Consider the following 21,062-nt stretch of genomic DNA (forward strand, 5'->3'; position numbering starts at 1 on the left):
AGTTCATGGGTCCCAGTGATTTTCTTAAAGGTCTTTTCGTCTTACCTCTTACCATACAGTTTAAGCTCATGCATTTTGCATCTACTTGGGATGGCCATTTGGCCAAAATAACTCCAAACCTGTGGCATTTAACCATGATACTTTCTCGTTCCCCTTCCTCTTTTGCTAGAAAATATGCGTATGTTCTGTGACAGTGTTATCATAGATTATATATTGTAATAGCCCTGTAGGTGATAACAGTTATCACCATGTGAAAATACTACTGTAGTGTTTTGTGTTTAAAAGGTGAGAAACAGTGGGATTTAGTAGTTATATGCATTTTGAGAAGATTATTTCAAAAGAGCTTATGCATCTAAAATTTTTTAATGTGATAAAAAGAACTTCAGCCTATTTTTAATGAAGAAAGAGCAGAGTTTATTTCTCAGATTTGGCCAGTTTGGCATTTGTCAAGGCCAGTATGAGTTGTAAGGAAGTATAACTCATAATTCCTTCATCATTGTCTCATTTGAGAAATTAAATGCACGGTGAGCAGTAAGAAGTAGAATGCACTGGTGTGTTATTTTTAGGGATGGACAAGCAAAATAATTGCAATGGAACTAACCTTGCCCACTTTAAAATCACCAAATGCAGGAACTGAGCAGAAAGTAGAATTTAAGTAGTAGGTATATAATTAATACATTTATGTTTGTGTTGCAGTTGCGTGTTATTTTATATACAACTAAGCAAAAATATTAGAGCCCATTTTCCCTTTTTCCTTTTTGTGTGCACATACAAAACATTAAATTTAAAGAGCCGTACACCATTAACTGCTAAGATTCACAATTGTTTCTAGAACACTGAAAGTAGCTCTTGCAATGATAATTGTAAAATGTAAAGTAATAGCAAACAGGTTCACATTTAGTATAATGATTAGATAACTAGCGAAAAAACAGCTATTATGTGTTCCTGGACCACAGTGGAGGTAGAAAGCAAGAAAAGTATGTGGTTTGACTGCATATTATTAAAAATGTAACACTTTATATTTACTTTGCACTTAAAAATTTGAATGATCTGACTAACAAAAACAGACAATCTAATACAAATGGTTTGGAATACATTAAAAATGTATACAAGACAAATCGCTATTTTATAATCGTTCAGCAATGTAGTAAATTTGCACTGCAGGTTTGATTCAATACAAATTTGCATAACATTTATGTGGGGTGCTAATACAGTTCTTTCAGCCACTTCTTATGTGTGCTACCATTCTATTATATACCTTTGGGGGTACTTGAAAAAAAGGGAGAGTGGGGGATGGGAGTTAGTGGGAAGAATATGCCAGAGTTGTAAGATCAAAGAGTTGTAATCACAGAAATGAAAAGCTAGGAAAAAAGGGATTGAGAAGTGTATATAACTTAAAATTGAGGGAGGAGAGGAGAAAAGCATGTATTCTGGGCTCCCATGTGAATTATATAGTATTCACTTTGTCATTTAAGAGGGCATGAGGAGAAAGATGGGTATCAAGAGTGCATGGACCAAAGGGGCTTCATTGAACAACTATGTTAAATGAAGGTGCTTGTTATTATGCCTTGATTTGCATATGCTTTATATCCTCTCCTAAATATTCTAGGGGCTAATGAATGTTTACATTGTATGTTTTGCCTTTTAATATTGTTGCTCTTAATTCTCTTAATTCCTTCCCATTCAAAAGACCAGTTTGGAAGAAGAAGTGGGGATTTGCTTTGAGGAGGAAATAGGAAATAAAGAGACATGAGGAGAGAATAGGCATTAAAGAAAGGTGGAATGGATCCATTTGATAGAGGTCTGGTTTGACTTTTCTACCGTACCACCATCTTATTGCTGATGTGCAAAGACAGTAGTTCAGTGAATAGGAATGCCTCTAAAATCCCAGCTATGAAATCTGTCTGTGGGGAAGAGACAGACATATTTACCAGTATGCTTACACCTGCTTTTCAGTGACTCCTAGAATTCCACTTATCACCATCCCACCTCCCCAGCCTTCATTTCTTTTCTTTATTCATCTTTTCTTACTGTAGCATCCACACAAATCAGACAAAGAAGAAATGTGTTGACCTATACACAGAAGATCATAAACACAGATTTCATGCTGTTTTATTATCAAGATCATTACTTAAAATCAGCTTTATATCTTCAGATAGCTTGTATGAATATTTATTACTTGCTATATTTTCATCTTGAATTTTAATAACCTAATGCAAAGTTTTAAAGTTAAGGAGTAAGCTAACTGGCCTGGCCAGTACACTAGTGAATGTATTTATGTACTGTTTTTGAGGAGAAGGCTGTTAAGAGAGTTGCCTATCTGTGTACCTCATATAACTTTTTCTAGGTACTCTGCAATGCCTGAATTGTCTCTTCCCAGCAGCTCCATTTCCTGTAGTTTATTCTCTCCGTTTGCTCAGATGTCCTGGTGGTTATGCTGAATACAAGTTCTGATGGCTAGATGGATAGTCTGGAGTCCTTCTGCCAAAGAGAGTCGTAAAGTTATGTTTGAGTTAAATGCACGGTTTTTCAGCATCCTAAATGAAAAGGAATGGCTTTTGATTTAGCCTGCCCTTCAGTGGTTTTACTTCATCTCTGTGGCAGCTGGGAAAGAGGAAATGCGTTCCTCAAAACTGTGAGGTCAACACCCGTGAAGTTCAGGTTCTGAATATTACAAGGGTTAAAAATAAAATCAGAGGCATGCAGAGGATTTAACATTTGTTTATCCTTGCTGAACAGGAAAGTTGCAATCTTTGTTTAATACAAAGTTTGGTGAGAAGCACGTAGTAGAAGACATGTTTTTGGATTGGATTCTGCAGTTTTATTTTGGGGATAATAGATGTAAATGTAGTGCAGTGATGATGACGTGAATGTGAAAACTGAGAATGTAGGAAAGTAAATGCATTTATTCATTTGTGTAGGGAAAATAACTCTGGTGAGCTTCATGAAGGTGAAGTTAACAAAGCCATGGTAGCCTTCACTGCTGTTGCCTTGATCTTGATGTTTTACAGAACAACATACAGACAGCAAAACTGAGCAAATGTGTGGAGTGACTTGCTTGGTCAGATTCAAATAATTGTAAAGAAGATCAGTAAATTTTGTGTCTGAGAGCAACTGAAAAGCCCTCCTTAATGAGCAGTGCAGCCTGCTATAGCCTGTTGTATATTGTCACGCTGATGGTTCCTGTTCCAGCTGGATAGTTGGCTGTCTGTGCTGCAGTTAGAGAGTTAGAGTGACCAGGGTGCCTCTTCCTTGCTTTTGGCAGTCTTTAACTGAAGAAGTAAGTGTTCTGGAGAGAGTGAAGGATGTGAGATAAAAATCTAAGGAATGCCATTTCAGGTGGAATTGAGCTCTCCTAACTTTGGAGCCAGACACTTCCAGAAAACAGTTTGGCCCATCCTTAAAGAGTAGAGATATAGGGCCCAGTGAAGAGCCTCTATCTGTCTCCATTGACTAGAGCGGGAGCTGAGTCAGCCTGCTGAGGTTTGGCATGGAACTGTTCTATGGATATTACCAGTGGCGTTAAATTTCACCCTACAAATCAAGCTATTTCAGGGACCTTCTGTGGAATTGTTTCACAGGCACATTTTATTCTCTTCTCCCAGTATTTTAGTGAAGGGAGGAAGTGATTTCCCTGGCTGTGCCTCACCTAGAGGATCACAGTTTAGTCACTACATATAAAAGGATTTTATAGACAAAACAAGAAAACTAGATGACACAGTTCATGAGTTACATCAGGAATTGTAATTTAAATTTAAAATGCCCCTTTAATATTTCCTTCTCCTATTTTGGTTCTTCATATGGTGAGGTGCCTTTTTGAACTATGATTGCTGACTTTCTTATACGAGAAGCAAAATCAGAAGGAGAATGTGTCTGTTCCTCTCTGGACATGTAAAATACTCCTCATTGCTTCCTTCCTCCAACTCATAAAATCTCTGTTTTTTCTAAAGCTGTTTTAATAATATGACTTGTTAGAAAAGGTTGCCTTGTCCATTAAAACTGCTCACATTCGAAGCTGCTCTGTAATCATAAATAAAGTAGGTAATGATGATGAGGCTGAAGTAAATTAGCGTTTTTGGTTGATATCAAAGTTGTAAATGTATTTTCTTGACTGCTACATGACTGTAATAATCAGTTTACTCTTTGTGTTAACATTACTAACCATTGCAAAGCTCTTCCTAAGTGAAAGCTGCTGGAGATTTGGTGGTCCATGCTGTACGTGATGCTGAATGGTTGAGAACAAGATGAGCAAAACTGATGCTGTTTGTGATAAGACTTGTCAGACTGCTAACCTGTAAGAAATGGTTCAAGAAAACATTTGTGCAACTCAGTAGTATCAATAGGGCATTTTAATGACACTTTTGTCATATTCTTTATTCTAAGATTTTGCAACTGTCTTTTTTAAATAGATTTTTGTGCAGTTCCCACTGTAGTATGAATGTTCCTGCTTTGAACATTCAACCCTGATCTGGGTTCTGATTTTCTGCAGTTGCAGGCTGTATGCTTTTTTCATTCAGAGGAAAAAAAATAGAGTGAAGAATGGAAGATATATAATTTAGCAATTTTTCAATAAATACAGGAAACTGTATGCAGTGAATGCATAATTTTTATGAATTGGAACCTTAAATCATAAATAAAATGTTAATTTTTAGACATGTGTAGTTGTGAAGCAGATGGAAAAATAGAAATGTGCCGGAAAAGTAGGTATTTGCAGAAGCTAATGAAGTTAATTGGTCTCATTTGGCTACACTATTTTCCCAAACCCCCCAAAGACTGGGCTTTTTAATTCTTTAATTAAAAATGAGTAAGGTATGCTAATATTATAACCTTTACTTTTTTCCAGCTTTCTATATACATACATCTTATTAATAGAACCACCCTTAGCAGTCCAATATTAGCAAGCACATTAGTAATCTGTAAGTTCTAAGGAGGGTGCCAACATTTTGAAACAATAATTAAAAAATTAGCAATCCATGAGTTAATATATGCTTTAAAACCCTAATCATTATTTCCTTTTCCTGTTTCTACGTGATTACAAAGAAAGGATCTGTTTTTCTCCAATTTAAGGAATGTAAATTAAAGTACACAGAACAGTTTAGGGTGTGGAAAATTTTAGTTTTAAATAGAAATATTTAAACCAATTTTGATTAGCTGGGTTGCAAGCTAAATCTTCAGTGAAGTACTGGAAACATATAATATCAGTGAATTGATACACAGCTACATGAGTTCCCTTAAACTGTTTTTTTAGTGGGAGGAAAATACTGGGAGCTATATATTCTCTTCCTTACTAATGGGCATTTGAAAAAAGACATTCAGTCTCTATGCTCTGAGATGGCACTTTGGACTGTAGTGAACGTCGCTGAATGTGTTGTAGTGTTTTGCAGGCGACTCGGGGATACCCACCACTGTAGCCCAGTCATCACTAATGTATCGCCTTTCTCTCGATTCCCTATGAAGTTTTCTGCATTTGGATGATTGAGTTTGAGCAACTACTTAGGGTTTCAAAGGATTTGGATAATGTTACACTGTAGGGTTGGAAATCTCTTTGAATACTGTGTTGCAAAGGGACAAAGACATAGTTTCAACGCATTTATTAGGCCCCTGCTGTAGAAGCGAGGAACAATAAACCATCTTTTTTAAGTTAAGAGATCTTGGAACAGGCCGCTCCAATAAATCCTGGGTTTAAGAAGTGAGGTACGTGCTGCAGTGCTGAAGTTGTTTATTCATCTGGAGTATATTAGGCTCTTGATTAATAAGAAGACATCTGCAATTTTACATAAGTAACAGAGAGGGCAGTTTGGCAGTTGTAAATGGAAATTGGGGGAGAAGAGCCAAACCTATACAAAGTCGTTGTCTACTCCTCATTGCCACTGATGTTGATAATAATTATTATTATAGTGGTTAAAAATGCACATATTGATAAAATGTTTCAATCTGAAGGGTTCAGCAGCCATTTTTGCAAGAACCACACGTCTTTAAGAACTGGTAGCTTTTCAGACAGCTCTGTAAAATGAAAAGACGCCTTTGTGTGCCTAATCTGATCTCACAGGTCTCACACTGATGTCTGACAAAAGTAACACATTTGGAGTCGATGAATTTACACCGATATAAGACTGTTGTAAGGTAACACCAAGAATTAGTCCACATCTCTACAAAACATGAGAGCAAAATCTTCAGTAGAGAAGTAGAATGCCTGTCAGAAACACATCTTCCATAGGAATAATCTTGCATCTTAAATTTAAGAAGGCTTAAAACATCCAACAAGTAAATAAATTGGGTAAAAACTGTGTAAGGCCCTAAAAACTAAACTTCTGCATAACACATGAAGTGAGTGTGATGACTGAGAGCCTCACTGAAAGCCAGTAAGGTTTTTGGGGGGTTTGTTTATTTTTTTAAATGGAACACTTAACTATGCAAGTACATAATTTGGTGGAGAAAATAGAACTGTTTTCAGCAGAGTTTCAGACAAATTGGTTCCCAGTTTGAAATTGATTTTGGGAGGACCAGCAAACAAAACATCAGTGGATTAATTTCAGGAAGTCACATGCATTGGTAATAATCCATAAAAGGGCAAATTCTGAACAATTGGATCTCTCACTCCAAAAAAAATGTTGATAATATGACTCAAATAGTAGATCAGCACTTCTTTCAGTAGGAAAGGGCAAGTTAGTTTTTGCCAAAATGATTGGGAGTAAAGGAAATTTTCAATATTTAGTGTTGAAAACTTGACCAAAACAATTTGATCCTCTTGGCACTGCAAGTTTAGTCAAAGTGTAGGGCAATCGTGAAAAGATGAGAGGAACTATAGAGATACATCTGAAAGTTTTCCAGAGTCAGCTATAAAGCAGGACTTCGCTAAGTTCATAAAGCGGAGAGTACATAGGAATCATTTGGATCATTTTGCAAGCCATCTATCTCCCTTTCATGACTCCATAAATGTTTGTGGCAACTCTTAATAAGGAAATGTAGGATTAGCAAAACAATGCATGTTGGTTAGCCTTCAAGGCAGTTAGTTACATCTGGAAGTGGGGAGCCATGCCATATGATCAAGCAGCTCTTTATGGACCATCTGCAAGTACTTCTTGGGCCTGCGACAGGGCCATTAAGTGCACTTTAAGAAGTTGCTCTAACTACACCTGAACACACTGAGACTTGACGTCCAGCTGTATAGTGAACTACTGTGGCGCTCATTTTAGCTGACCTGTGGGAGAGGTATAGTTTGGCCATTAGTGTCATCAGAAATGTTTTAACATCTATATTTCCTTTATCATACTGCTGGGCCAGCTGAGAGACCACCTCCTTCAATGCAGTAGTGCTGCCATTGTACCCTGCGAGATGCCTCCAGCCAGCCAGCTAACAGGGAGGAAATTGGGAGCGGTGCAGTCCCCAGGAGGAGTTCTCACTTTTGGAATGGATCTGAAAGCTCTGGCTCAGTTAACCTTGCAGGCTTTTCTGGAAGAGTGACTTGAGAAATACACGTTTGTTTATTTTTTATCTGGAATTAGTTAAAGATGTAATTTGCATCTCAGGGTCTTTGAGGAAATCCGTGGAAGAAGGGAAAGCTTTCTTTTTGGATGTGCCTTTATTTATTTTTATGTATACGTAATATACACAGACACATTATTTTTCATACATATGTCAACTTTCCAAATAGTCACATCAGAATGCATTTTGTATATGCAAGTTAGTGGTTAGGTATTCATACTTGATTAAAAAAAGTTTCATAATTAATTACTATTAAATAAAATCACAGTGTGCTTTTGCTGAAAATACTTATCTGTGGGAAGTGAAAAAAATTCCTACGATACAAAGACTTTTTTAACATAACTTATTGAAGAGCAGGAACCGTCATGGTAGCATTTAAATAGGGCAGATGGAGATAGCCCCTTGAGGCTATGGGACTTGAGTTAATAAACCTTGAAAAGTTACCATAATTTTCATTTTGTATTTTCCTCATGAACCCAAGTAATATAGCTCATTCGTTTTGAATATTACCACTGGACGCCCCGGCAGTAAGTTTGATTTTCTTAAACCCTACATCTAACCAGATCCAGACCAAAGCTGCAATACTGGTCCCGTTAAAGTTAATAGCAAAATTCCATTGGCTTCAGCAGGGCCAGGATTTTATTCTGAGGCTGTAGATTTTAGTATATTACAGTATGTTGGTAACATAAGTCAAATGAAACAGCCTAGTGTTCAAAAGGTTGGCCAATTCTTTTTCTGCTAGTCCCTCTCTGTATCTGTTGTATGTGTCTGCTACTATTTCATTGACATAAATGACTTGCTAGAAGTTTCCTCAGTGTGTTTGGTACATCACCAGTATATCACGCTGGCCACAAACAAGAATATTAGCTTTTTTGCAATTAAATACATGGGGAAAGGGAGGAACATATCTGAGCTTATGAAAATGATTGCTTAGAGTTAAATTCTTAACGGAATATGAGTAGGAGCTTGTGATAAAGCTAAATCAGGGTCGCAGATTCTTTTTACCTCACATAAAATAATCTGAGATGATGCAAACTGCCTCTTCAGTGGAACACAGTTTTTAGCTTGTGAAGAAAATCGGCAAACTAAAATATTTCAGAGGCAGTGATTTTGTATGAAATAGCAACAAAGATCTGGAAGTTTTCTGTGGAAATAAAGTGGTCCAATGTGGGGATGGTAAGCCTGGGCTAAAGTAGCAGACACTGGAGCCAAGGAAGAAAAGCCAAGTATTTATGTAGAAAATTCAGGGAGAATACAGCCTTTCTTCAGCCATCCCACTCTCTAAGTAGCAGACACAGTATTGTACCACTGCATTCTAAAATCCCAGCTCACGACTGAATAAAACCAAGAAAACAGATCCTGTTGTAATAAAAACACATGTAAAATTCCTGGAAATGTTTCCTGTTACAGGCTGCCTGGTTAGTATAGGCTGCCTGCACATTGGTACAAAGTCAGCAATTGTCTGCTCTGATGTTGTTCATATGCCTTTTTGCCAGGAAGATGAAGATCAGACCAGAAGATTATTGGTCTCCTTTGCAGCCATGTTAGGATCACAAGGAATAAAAAACCTAATTGTCTTGATTGCATTTCAGATTGGTTTGATTGCATTTATGCCCATGAGATAAAAAGCTACAAAACAGACTTTTTTCTGCCATGGTAAAAGCCAGAGAAGAGTGTTTGCTTTGGAGTTGATAAAGAGTGGTCCAAAAAATGTCCTGCAAGCCAGATCCGGTCCACAGCATGATTCTGCCTGGATTACCAATTTTTTGAAGTGACCCTATGTTGGGACTGTAGCTCAGCAGGAACAGCTGTTACTAGCTCCTCTTGATGGTCAGGATGCTCCTAGTGCACCCTTCACTCCCCAGCTCTTCGCTCCTCATGCTGCCACTGTGTCCATATTGGAGGTGAGGGCTTCTGTCCCATGACTGTGGAGCCTGGCCCAAGGAGGTGACCCAAAACTGGCATCTGGCCTACAGCAATTAAATGGTTGGACCAGATAGGTAATACCTTATTCCAAGATGAGTGTTTTATTTTTTCCAGAAGGCAGGCTTCCATTATATCTCCTTTTTTTCTTTATGTGGGATATGAGATACCAGGGGAATGCGAGGCAGCAGTTCCATTAACTGGCTGGAGACATTACAATATATGGTATTTTCATTTGGTCTGCTATGAACTGTGCTTCCTTACAGGAGGTCTGCAGTATATTTGCAGGCATGTAACATATGACTCCAGTAGACATGTTTTAGAGGAGTGAAACTGGTTGTAGCACAGTGCCTACAAGACTGCAGAAAATGGGGGGAAACATTTAGATGATATGCATTGAGGCTGCCTTCTTAATGGGCATGAAATAAAGAAGCAGGAAGTGTTCTGGGATGTGGAGAGACACATTTTCAGGCTAGTACAGGATACAAGTTGGGAGTATTATTGACCAACATCATAATGTTCCTTCCCCAGCAAGAAGGGCCCTAGTTCTACATTCTCATGATAAATTTCCAGCTTATTTGAACAGTTTGCTTATTTATCTTGGCCAAAGACCATACTGCAGTCATCTGGGCTAGACTACTGTAATGTACTCCTAATTGTTTCCCTTGAAATTGATCTGGAGCCTCTTTGGGTGGAAAGCTGATATATTAAAAAATACAGCCCCATCCATGTAGCTGTTCAAATTTTAATCCCCCAGTTCTTGGGCAGCAGCCTTGCACTCCATGTCCCTGTCTGGCAGTTGCTCGCAGTTGGACATAGTCGGTTTTCTCTCCCTGGGCTGAGTCAGGCACGGGCCGAAGGCAAGTCTTTCTTGTCCTCGGTTGTGGAACTCCCTGCCAGAGCCCCTTGCTGGCTGCCTTTAAGGCAAGCTGCAAGCCCTGTTTATTTCAGTTGGCCTATCCATGACTGTTTTATGGGCTCCCTACCTTTGTTTTTGCATCTGCTACCCTTTTGTTTTTCTCTTTCCTCTAACTAGTCAGGAATTGAATCTTTTGGGGCTGGCAGGTCCCTTTTGAATTCTGTGTGTATAGCATATTGTAACATGCTATTAGATTTTGCTTTCTACTTTTACTGTTTTGCATTTGGCTCTTTATGCTACTTGGCTTGCAATTGGTGCTTTAGAAAAGATCAAATAAATATATAATTGTGTCAAGTCTTATTTTGTCTAAGAAGGTTAAATCCTGTATCCAAATATAGAAGAGTGTGTTTATGGGGAAACTTAGTACTGAGAGAATTAGAAAGAAAGCTCCAATTAGAAGGAAAGCTGATTCCATGCCGTTTGCAATGCCATGTTTTCTTTAAGAGAAAACTTCCACTGTAATTAGCAAGAAAGTGCAACCTACCGGCCAATGCATTACCTAACACAGAGCTCGCTATTCAGTCTTAGAAATAGATCGTGCTTTTATATGCTCCTCTGGAGACTGATGATACTGTGAAGTCCAGTATCAGCAAAACAGAAGTCTAAACACAAGCAGAGTCAGGAAATCTTGTACAATAGATGATAAATAGTCATTTGGTTGTATGGCCACTTCAGGAGGAAGCGTGTAAATGTAATCGTGGAATACAATGGTCTGTGCTTCAAATACTAGAAATAAAGTGTCTGTTTTCCATCCCGCATCAAATGATTTGTTACATACATACCCAAACCCATGCAGATGATGTTGTTATTTTTGTTATGCTGGCTGCCAAGGGATTAACAGAAGTTCAGGTCTTTGTTCTAGAAACTGCATAGGAATCAGCAAAAAGACGTGCTTCACCTCACATTGAGATAAGTCTGATAACATCAACCAGGGGAATGAAACAACTAAAAGGAAGAGGAAGTAGCAGCCAAGTGCTGTACAAAAAGCAAGGGTCTTAGTTCAAATATTGTCATCTGAAAATGGTTTATGGGCACTGAAACAGAGGAGTGAACCCAAGGGTAAGGTCATGCCACTTTGCTGAGCATTGGGAATCCAGGAAGTTACATATCATTCATCTAAGGAAGTTCCAATTGTAAAATACTATCAAAACCCAAGACATTTAGGGCATCTTGGTCCTGCAAAACAGTAAAATTATTATTCACTTGACTAATCCACATTAATCAGTACAGCCTAGTAGCAAAATTATTAATCAGCTTGATGAACTGAGCAATCTTGCAAAGAAATGAGCCTATTTGGAATTTTAAAAGTGATGAAAGGTAAAATGTAAAACACAATGACTGGAAAAGATGCAAAATCTCAAAACCAACATTATCTCTCATCTCACTGTTTCTAGTTCATCCATCTCCAACAAGACCGAAAACTTGCGTGCAGGCAGGTATTTAGAAAGCAAAGTGTTCATTCTGTGTGTATGAGAAAAATTAATCTCTCCTTCCCACACACAAAAACAGAGGGAAAAATAAAGCTAAAATGGTAGATGTGAGAGGGGAAAGGAGAGTGAGTATTTGTTTCTTAATTGTGAGGAGGATTGTTGTAAATGAGTACAGAAACAGCATACAGCATTCCATCCAGAAATTGAAATGCAATCAAACCATGTAAGATACATTGGAAGATGGGGTAAGAGTCTTTGAGGCCTCAAGAAGCCTTAGGTGATTCAAGGGAATAACCTGGTGTGTATAGCACCGCCATCCCACTGAAGTGAGGAAGAATAAGACAGAGGGTAGTAAGGGTAGCTCAACCAGTATATTTCAGTACTGGAAGTAATAAATAATACTTGTTGGTGGGAGCTGAGTGCTTCACTAAGAACAAGATGACAGTAACTAACCTGTCCCAGACGAAGAACAAAATCTAATTTTTTTGTAGATACATGGATGGGTAATTGAAAACTTGTGAACATCAACAATTACAGAATACAGAGAAGGGTCTTTCTGTTTGCTGTTAATGCTATTTCCACTCCCTCAGAACGTATACTGTATTTACGTTTCCTTCACGGAGTGGCACAATGCTCTGCTGTCTTCAGACACTTGTGCCTTTTGTGGCTCTCCAGGCTGGAAATGTTCAGAACCTGAAGAAAAGGTGGCAGTGGTTCTGCTGAGGAAGGACCACCGCTTTCTAGAGCAGGTTGATGACACAGGCTATTGAGTCCTTACAGAGAATTGTTTGTCTTCTGGTTTTAGATGGCTTTAATTCCTCCAAATTGCTCCTTGAATAATAGGAAAAAGGCAATTTGAATTTCAGTGACAGATTGGACATAACAGGTTGCAACTATTAGGTCTAATTTTACCATACTGAGAAATAAAATTGCCTAAACATAAACATCGATCACTGATGCAGTAAATTAATTTGTACAGAAAAAGTAGTTTAACTGCAGTGCACATTAAACATAGAAAATTTTCAAAATTACAGCTCTCTGAATTAATTTGTACACTTGTTTACTTGTTAAAAGCAAAGCGTAACTTCTCTTTCTTTTTTTTTTCTCCTCTTTGTGACTTCAAATTGTGAAAAGCAGGGACAGTCACTGGTTGTCCAAAAAAGACAGATAGAGCTCTGCAGCTGTGTATGTAACAAGTTTGGGGGTTTTTTTTGTTTCTGAAGAGGTTAATAGAATTACTAAAGACCTCTTTGAAATATTGTTTCATTCTAGCAAGCAAATTCAGCATTTTAATAGGCTTGAATTATGTTTTGTTAAGAATTGGTGGTGTGAATTAATTAAAAAATTTTACGATTTGGTTCAGCAATGAGTTTACATTCAAGTGTGTCCTCAGGCTTATTTAAACTGTTGAAATCTTCCAAACTGTTTCATAAAATATGTCATATGTATCTTCTTCCTTCTATTACTATCTCTTTTCAAAAAATTTGCTCCTACTACTATTCCACATTTCATATGGTATCTAGAGACTTAACATAGATGCTGGCCAACTTTTCTTCAAAAGCAATTGCTATTTATAATATGCTTAATATTTGATAAAATGAAAAAGAACATGCCTTTCTTATTTTAAGCCACAGCTGTAATGTTACCGATCATATGCAATCAAAATTGTGTATATAAGCTGTATAAAGGCTGCCTGAGTCACAGTGGAACAGGATCTGCCAATGTGGCTTATTTTGATGGTATCTGGTGTCTACTGTTTTCAAGGACAGTAGTTCGATTCAAACACAATTCTGATAAGTGGCAGGTTTTCATGTCTTTAATGCCCTGACAAGGGCATCACTCTCAAGAGAGGGAGGTGAAACCATTTGGATGAGAATTTCTTCCCCTCTCCTTTGTGCTGACACACCAAGATAATGGACAATTAATAGCGAACCTTCTCTGCAGGGAAAGTCTAGGGTTATCACTAATAAAAGTGCTCATGAAGTGTTTGGACACAAAAGGGAGAGAAAAAATAAAAAGTAGAAAGCAGGACCAGCACAAGGCTTAATGTTCCATTACATGTTTTTTCACCTAAAATTATGGTAAATTATTTTTCAGTAGCAGCAGCTGTAACTTTTTAGACCTGGTTCACTGCTCATTACATCAGACAAAGGACAAGAGAAATCTTGCCATTTGTATCTTTGTGGTAAGTGAGAAAGCTGGCTTGTGTATCTCCTGTTAGCAGGGCTGACTGCTCTTAGTTACTAACTGTGTTGTGCTGTAAAGTTTACCCTGGTAGGATATGGAGGACATGTCTAAATAAACTGCTTCTTCACCTTCTGATCCAAAACCAGGCTTGCAGGATGCTCTTTAGGATCACCTTCAGTCTCGTTGCTTCCATTTAGTCCATAAGTGGAATTACTTTCCTTTTCTGGCCCTCCATGTGTGTACTTCCCCTTGCTCTGGGGAAAGGCTGATTTACAAGTTGTGAGTCTGTACAGCCCTCGGTTTTTGCTTTGCTGGGTGATCCCAGGAACTCTCAGAGGCCCCCAGAACAGCCCACCAGCCCTGAGGTCACCTGGAGAAGGAGTTGCTGGAGGTCAGCAGAGCACTGCTCACACTTACAAGTCAACAGGCAGACTGCCTTTGGGATTATTACAGTGGCTGTACCTGGGCACCAGATTTAGCAACTGATGGTGTGATTGTGTGCCTCTGTTGTCCAAGTAAACAGAGAAAAGACATACAATGTTTCCTGAAGTTAGACAAACCAAAGATTAGTCTAAACTGAGAGTGGAACAGGTTAACTGATCTTTCTCTAGCCTAAGCTTTCATTTGTCCCTAGCAGCACTGAGCTGTCAATACAGTGTACAGCTACTGATAAGTATGGGTTCTCCTCAGCCTGAAGAGATCTGTCTGATAAGATAAGATGGCCTTAAAAAAGAGAGAGAGAGAAAGTACGTTAACTGCTTTGACTGCAAAATACCCCCTGGTAGCCAGAGATAAGACACCTTGAGCTGCTCAGAAGACCTTAGACAGGATGTAAATGAAGCCAATAAAAAAAAAAAAAATCATTTCAAATCCAGCCGCTGTTCTGCTCTACTCTTATTTCCAGCTCTGACAGCAGAAGGCTTAATTTACTGTATTTCACACCAGGCTTCCATTCTACACTGAGGAAGCTACAAAGGGTTGTTTTAGATATAGGCTTTAACAAAGCAGAGATCTCTTTATTTCTGGAGAGGCCTCTATTTCAGACAGTTAATCATGAGTTTCAGCAGGCTTTGGTGAATGGAAATTATACAGAAGAGGAGGAAAATGCTGCCTTTTGCAAAGAATTTCCCCTTCTTTTTTATAATTAAATCACCCAAATAAACCTGTATTAATGTGACAAGACTGAATGAAGCATATGTATTTTAAATGCAACTCTTACCTTGCAAAATTCCACATAGAGGGACTATTGTTCTGCAAGATAGGAAGACAGTAGGTGTGACAGTTTACATGTGACAGCTTCATAGTAGGATTTGGTCTTCTGACCATTCTGAACTGGGAAATTCATTAGGTTTCCCTTACAGGCTAGACCACCTGTAAATTAGTGGAAGCCACACACACCTACCAACCCGTGCCTATCCCATGGCACAGACATCCACGTGTCCCCATTCAAGAAACCTGGGGAAAATGAGGGTCAGGGAGAAAGGGCTGTATTGTCTTGCACGGCATTTTGACTACAGTGAAAAAGTTCCTGAGACATGCTGCCCCCAGTGTCTGTGCTGCACTAGCGTGAGTGTAAGCATTTGTCAGCCATTCTGAGCACTGACTTAGTTTAAAAAACAAGGCTACCTTTGCTTGGGGACATCACTTTCAACAGCTGTGCAGCACATCTGCACTAACAGCCAGATCTAAAAAAAGGGAGCCAAAAATGGGATGTAGATGGACTGTAAGAATCTAAACAGAATTGGTTATCCAAAACCTACCTCTCTGGGTTCATCCTAATTTAGCAGGCACCTCTTCTTTTCATGAAAGGTTTCTCATATATCTGTGGTTTGGCAGTCTATGCAGACCACCCCAGTGTGAGCGTCTGGGTACCCATCATCTTTGAGCAGCCTGCTGCAAAGAGAGCATCGTGCTAAGACCAGGACATGGTGGGCACTTTCAGCAGAAAGTGCTGTGTTCCTGTCTTCCCTATATAGGGGCCAGGTAGGTAGAATATTAAATGGCATGAAGCCTTGATTCAGTTCCCTCAGCATCCTGAGGGGATTCAAAACCACGTTTCCTGCCTCTGAGCAGAGGGTCTTCAGTTGTGCAGAGGTCTCTTCCCATGGAAGCTGGGCTTGCTGAACCAAAGACTGTCCTATTCATAGGGCTGGTAGGAGCATATTTGAGGAGGAACTGTTAACCTGCTGAGAAGGCACTCATTTAGTCCAGGGGTTCTTGAAGTCTGGAACTTGTGCTTAGGTTTATTTTTGTTTTCATCCAGTGCCTCTTTAATGTATAAAGAGCCCAGTACTCCCCTCTCCCAGCTGAGTGCCCAAGCTGCGAGGTTGCAGACCTTTTCCTGGTCCCCCCCAGGGCCCCATGAATCCTGCTTTCTTTGCTTCTTAGGCTCCTGGAGACACCTAAGTCCCTTTGCAGATCTAGGTCCAGGAGGTTTCACCTGTGTAAATAAGACTGCCACCACATCTCTGTCATTCTAAGAAATAAGCAGTTCTGTGTTTATTTACTGTATTTAATTCTAGCGCACTGTAAAATAACACTGATATGTTTTTGAAAGCGTTAACTGCCTGCATTGCTTTCGCTTGATCTTCATTTCCTTTTACTTTCCATTTCCTATAAAAGATCTTGTGATATCTTTGCCTGGGTTTCTTTCAGATGCAATTATTTACTCCCTTCTTTCTCCCTATCCTATATTCCTGTCTTTTGGTTCTCCAGACATAGACTTCCTTCTTTTCTTTGTCCTATTTTAGTCCCCTCCAAAGTGTGTCTTGCTGTTGCTGTTCTGATCTAGAGGCAATGAAGCAATGAATTGGAGTGGTTGAAATGTAGGCACAGGTGGGAGGGACAGGCAGACATGATAAAAAGAGGGAAAGCGCCCGAGTGTGAGGTACACCTGCAGCAATCCCTGCAGACCTTCATAATTACACTCTAGATAACTGAAAGAAGGGTGATACTCAAATAAGGACCTAGGGTGGTGCTTGTCATCTCAGGGGTTTCTGCCTGAAAGTCCTGCCCAGGGGCTCCATCTTCTGTCTGAGCCTCCAGCTAGGGAGGTTTTGACAGCCTGCCCTTCTTCCCGTGGGGTCTCGGGGATGTGTGGGAATGGGGATTTGGAAGGCAGCTGTGAAGCAGGGTCTTCTTCAGCTCTCAGGGTCTGAGCCTTGGGACCATTTGATTTTGGGAAGGAAAGAGAAAGAACGACACTTCTTTGACTTCACACTCCTTATAACGTGACCTCGGAAAGAAAGAAGCAGTCAACTCGTTTTAACACCTGTACGCCACTGGAAAGTTACTTTGATGACTGGGACTGTGTTACAGGGGCTGCTGTCTCTGAGGCTTCTGTACACTTCAGCAGCTTTCAAAAGGAGCTGTGGCGTGGGGGGAGATTTGAGGGAGAGGGTTGCTGGTCCTATTCATGGTGTTGCCTGGGGAGAGCACGACCCAGTGAAAGCAGAATGCAGAGGGAAGTATTGGAGTCCAGTGAAGAACCTGAACTGTTATCCCCTAGTCATTTGCTGTTCTTAATAAGCAGTACAAATACTGTTATCAGCACAACAAATTATAATTATTATTTTCTAGCAAAGACCTGATTGACTGAATCACTACTTTTAGTACATGAGGTTGTTAATATACAGATTCTTAGGAGATCATTATTATGTGCAAGTTTGCTAGAGTATTTGAATGGGTTTTTTTCTCTCCCATTATCTTGATTCTAAATGTAATTATTCTCAGGGTGATTTTTTCTGACCTTAGCTTCAGATGGAACGAGCCTGGTGGTCTCTGACTCATACTGTACAAACAAACAAAAACAACTACTAAAAGAAACAGCAACTTAACAGCGGAAGAAATACAGTGTAAATGTGTTTGTCACATTTAAGCAGTGGACAAATGAGCTAATTTGAATCGCTTAGTGCTTGTATAGTCACAACTAAACAACCCCTGTAAATTAATTGTGTGACATGCGATTCCCAATTATGTAAAGCAGTATAATAAGCTTTGAGAATGGTGACTGTCATTAGTTATATGTACAGGACTGTGGAAAATTACTTATTCTTTCTCTTTGCCTAGAGAGGCACAAAATACCAGCTTCCTCAAACAAGCGGAGAGTAGCTCTGTTTTCTTCTAGTTGCAAACTGGGTTTTTTTGTATGATTTGAAAGGTGGAGCAGAATGTGAACTGCTTACATTTTCTTTAATTTGGCTGTAGAAGATGGAATTCATTGGGCTCCGTCTGTTCAAATGAACTTTAAGCAACAATCAAGGAAAACATTTATGCTCCTCTCTACATATGTAATAGTAATATGTCTTCTGAAGAAGACATAATGGAACTGGAGGCTTCGGTTACCTTAGGAGAGCAATACAGGAATGTTAACTACTTATGTAGGCATTAAAGGCATTTTATAAAAGCAAGCAGGTTTTTCCTGCAAGGTATTAAAGTGACTTATTTGTTGTTTCTAGGAGCTGCCTTTCTTCTGGTTATGAAATTTAAAATGGGGAAACCTCCCTACCAGCTGTCTCAGTTCGTTCTGGTCAGGAACCCCTGTATGTTTCTCCTCCAGTAATCTAACTGTTAATGCATTTAATTGGTGCTCCCAAAGCAGTTTTGAAATATTGATAGATTTTTAAAAAATCTGTAAATTATAAATAATTTTTAAAGTTCACATTTCTCTTTTGAATGCCCATTACAGAGTATTAGTTTTCAAGCCATTTAATAAGTTATGAGACAAATGAGTGAGTTTAGTGTGGGGTCACTGGTGTGAAAAAAATGTGATGGTTATATTAAAGTTGCAGCTTTTCCAAAACTGTGTACATTTCTATTGAAAGTAAACAGAGAATATTATGTAATAATGTATATTTTATTTAAAGTGACTTTAAAGGCACTATCTGCTAATTCTGTTAAAAACTTCAAAACTGTAGTTTGTTTCAGTGACACATATGCTAGGCCATCACTGAAGTCATGTTTATCCTTAAACACTATCCTTTGATCTTCTAGTTATTTAGATCTATTCAGCACACAGCACAATATTGTTTTATTTCAGCAATATCTAACCTCTTCGTTTACTATTTATTCACACCTGCATATTCCCCTAAGATTCCTTATCTCATTTTCAAGGTAGCCCTGCAGACAATTAGTGGTGGTAATAATATAAAATGTGTCTAGCACTAAAACCTGAAACGGCCATTACAAGTAAACTATATGATATATAATAACCACTTCACTCAATTACCTGCACAAAAATGCAAGGATTTAAAACTGTGGAGCTCTATCATACATCCAGTTAACTGACCTACCTACCTGCTATTTAGTCCTTCCTTTCTTACAATTCACATTCCATCTTGTAGCATGCCATCTGGTAGATTAACAAAGCTGTACATTTGTATGTGTTGTCCATCCCTTTTAATATGTTTGTATGAGCACATATATGTGTACACGGTGATATACGAACAGGTCTTTGGCTGGTGGTGGGACAACAAATAATAACTACACAACAATTCAATGCATATATGTGCATTCATAATCCATTTGCCTGTGGCAGTATGTAGTATATGTGTTTTATGTGCTGCTGCCTGGTATACTTATTTGTCATTTTTAGTATCTATTCCTGTCCTATGTAACCCATTGTTATAAATTTTGTACCTGTTAAAGAAACCTTGCTATTTAGTACTTCAGATGGGGTCCTGGGGGATAGTTTGTGACCAGTCTGCCATTACCATTAAGGGGGCAAAGTAGCAAGAAAGCATCAGCAGGACCTAGAGCCAGGGGGTGTCTGTCCAGCTAAACTGCTAGGCTTTCTCTTTGGTTGGGTCCAGCAGCTTAAGCATTTTGCCAGCTCTGTGTTTCAGGGGGAGAAAGGATTTTTCTTGCGGGGATGGTTCAGACCTGGGAATATGGGTTCTGTTTCCTCCTTTGCACAGATTACATTTGTAACCTGAGGCAAACTGCTCCAGCTTGTCTGTGCCCCAGTTACTTGAGCAGCAAAATAGGGAAAATAGAAAACTGCTGCTTACAGGATATTGAAAATATTAATTCGTTCATATTTGTAAACTCTGTTCTATCAGAGGAACCCTATGTATTACGGCACATAAAGGTTTGCTGACATTTGCTTTAGGAATGTGGCCATTTGTCTAGTGGCAGCAAAACCATGTTTAAATCATACAGAAAAATAAGGCATGATAAAGCAAGTGCCCCAAAGCATATTCCAGCCAAAGCATGCATATGTCATAAACCTTCCTGGTGACTAAGTGACGTTTTTCTGAAGCGGTACTGTTAATTCAGTCAGCAGCTCTAGGGATAAGATCACTTTTAAGACCTCACGACTACTGGGGTTGGCACATGAGTGGCTGGCTGCTAACTCCACAGAGGTGCTTTTGTGCTCTGATGCTTCCCCCTTCCTCCCTCCCCTTTCGTGGGATAACTCCTTCTGGTATTACTTCACTTTTCTGTTAGTGAGCACTTTCCCCCATAAATATGACTGAACAGGTGTTACTCTGCTACTAACTGAGTTTCCAGCTGTCCTCCTCCAACACAGACCAGGCAAAATCTGTTGTTTCGTCCTATTAGACAGACTAGAGAACTATCAAGCTTGAGATGGAGGTCTTCCTCACAGGATACGGTAGTTTTGTTGCCAGAAGATGGTCAGGAAGGCCTGGCTGGCTAACAAAGACAGTCCTTCAGCTGCTGGGTGTAGTTCCAGTTTTGCATCCCCTTTGGCAGCAGCACAGAGACTGTTGCAGTGTGGCCAGCCAGCAAAATTAGGAAATAAGGACCTCTTTTATTTACTCAGGCTGCTGAATCATGGGCATTCCTGTCTGCTTGGAGAAAAGTCAGGCAGCTCTACTTTCCACTGGAAGTCTCAGGAGTGCTTGGTACTTTCATCTCAGAGTGTTCACACACTTGTTTTAATGTGCTTTATGGAAATGGTGAAACTCAGCAAGTACAGTTGGTGTAGAAAAACATCTGCACTAACTATTCACACACATTTGCATCTTTAAATAGACTTTTAGGCCTTGTAGCTGATTTTCAGCAAAGGTTTTTGGTTGTGTGTGCTAGAGCTTTCTTAGAGTCAGTGAGTGTGAAGTGACTGGTTCCAAAAATTAAAAATTTACATGGACATGTTA

General features: G+C 39.1%; 1 protein-coding gene across 6 annotated transcripts in view; it reads left to right on the forward strand.

Moving 5' to 3' along the window:
• Window positions 1-21,062, forward strand: part of ZNF521 (zinc finger protein 521) — a 232,744-nt gene that overhangs the window by 68,419 nt on the left and 143,263 nt on the right. The gene's annotated exons all lie outside the window — the stretch shown is intronic.

Source organism: Strix aluco, chromosome 1 (genome assembly GCF_031877795.1).
Source record: "Strix aluco isolate bStrAlu1 chromosome 1, bStrAlu1.hap1, whole genome shotgun sequence".
In the NCBI taxonomy this organism is placed as follows: Eukaryota; Metazoa; Chordata; class Aves; order Strigiformes; family Strigidae; genus Strix; species Strix aluco.